This window comes from Fragaria vesca, linkage group LG6 (genome assembly GCF_000184155.1).
Source record: "Fragaria vesca subsp. vesca linkage group LG6, FraVesHawaii_1.0, whole genome shotgun sequence".
Lineage (NCBI taxonomy): Eukaryota > Viridiplantae > Streptophyta > Magnoliopsida > Rosales > Rosaceae > Fragaria > Fragaria vesca.
The window spans coordinates 17,844,405-17,846,047 of record NC_020496.1 but is presented as its reverse complement, the minus strand read 5'-3'; the positions used below and the strand labels follow the sequence as shown (position 1 = coordinate 17,846,047).

The window sequence follows — 1,643 nt, the reverse complement described above, 5'->3', positions numbered from 1 at the left end:
CAGTTCAAAGCATGCCTTTCTCATGTGACATGGTCAATTTCTTCTTGTATGAGGTTTATCCCATTTTAAATTAGCTTCTTGTTGTATATAGTATTACTCCTAGGAAAGCGCTGGACTACGTTAACGTAGTGTACGCCAAAATGAGTCCTGCCACATGACACTATGTCGCCCACAAAATTTGAATATGAAAGATATGAGTAAAGTTATTAACTAACAGTAAAAGAAAAAACTAACCCCAAAACCCCATTCTCTCTCTTTTTTCTGTGTTGTCTCACTCTCTCACCAATGCAACTCTAACCCTCCCCTGAACCGACCGCCGCAAGCTGCGGCACAAGCCCACCCATCCCAACGGCACCACAGCCTCCACCTCCCCGGTCCAGGATGCTCGGTCAAAATCCTCAAATCCTCCTCACCAATCCGGGAAAAATCGTCAAGCTCGGCGAAGAGCTCTAAAAGCCATCGCCGCCAACTAAAGAGAATAGCTCCCCTCCGAGGAGGAATTCTGGAGGAAATAAGAGGAGGAGCATGGCAAAAAGGTTAGAAGGCGTCTATGTGCGGCGGCGCTCCTTGTTGAGTACCTCTGTCAAGGTTGGATGAGGTACGGCGACATAGCGGGCCAGCAGGTACAACTTTTGAAGGGGCATACCAAAAGGAACGGTGAAGTCTAGCTCCGATCAGAGCAATAGCTAGTAATCAGTGAATCAGTCTCAGCAATGATACCACTCCCATCAATGATCTATATATCCACCTAAATCATTGAAGAAACAGATAATCTTAAATCCCAAACTTCAACCAATAATCCTGAATCTCACTATATATTGCTTTGGTGATGGGATATCTCATCAAACTCAAATCCTCTGGTAAACTTTTGCTGATGGAAAGAACAACAAGTTTTCTTTTAGAGAAGAGGACTTACAGTAAGCCTGTGAGATTTGCGATATATCCTCGACAGAAACTTCTTTTTACAGCCGACGACGATCGTTGTGTGCATATTTACTGTCTTGCCTTTTTCTTTCAGAATGTGTAAACGTGGTGAAGCCACCTGACTGGATCAACTTTGGCGTATGGGGACTGAGGCGTATTCCATCTTTTGCCTTACTCCTAAACACAATTGTAGGATCTCGCCACTTGTTATTATGTCGAACACTAATCAGATAGATAAATGCCAATTGTCACATCAAAGTGTGACCATGCTTAGCTACAAAATTAGTTTGGTTGTAGAGCCGAGCTAAAATGACCAAATATATTTCTGTTTTAATCAAGTTTGGAAATGTGATTAGTGCACATTAATAAGCTACTCTATGCGCGTAAGCCGTGTGCTCAATTGTCAATGGTCAACTCGAGTTATAATGAAGGGAGGGAAATTGAAAATTGGAACGTGGCAGTGGAAATCTGGAAGGCAAGGCTTTCGAGGTAGGCCATCCTTATCCACACTCGTCATGTAATTAAAACGGGCCTACAACGGGACCCTTTTCGGCCTATTTCATTACGACGAGTCGTTTTCCGGTGTCGGCAAGCTCCACTAGTAACAGGGACGGGTTACACGTGTTGTGCCAGCGCCGATACTTTCCTTTTTCTTCTCATTCATTTCGAGACTTGCTATAATTTGACTTCAGTGCCTTGAGAAGTAGAAGAAGAAAGAA

General features: G+C 43.5%; 1 non-coding gene across 1 annotated transcript; it reads right to left on the bottom strand.

Annotated features, from left to right (window-relative positions):
• Window positions 1-256: 256 nt before the first annotated feature.
• On the bottom strand, window positions 257-1,260 carry LOC101300264. The gene is made up of 2 exons (XR_184942.1): window positions 917-1,260; window positions 257-748 (listed from the first exon to the last, which is right to left on the bottom strand). It is a non-coding gene; the product is annotated as an uncharacterized LOC101300264 (transcript).
• Between the last annotated feature and the right edge of the window lie 383 nt (window positions 1,261-1,643).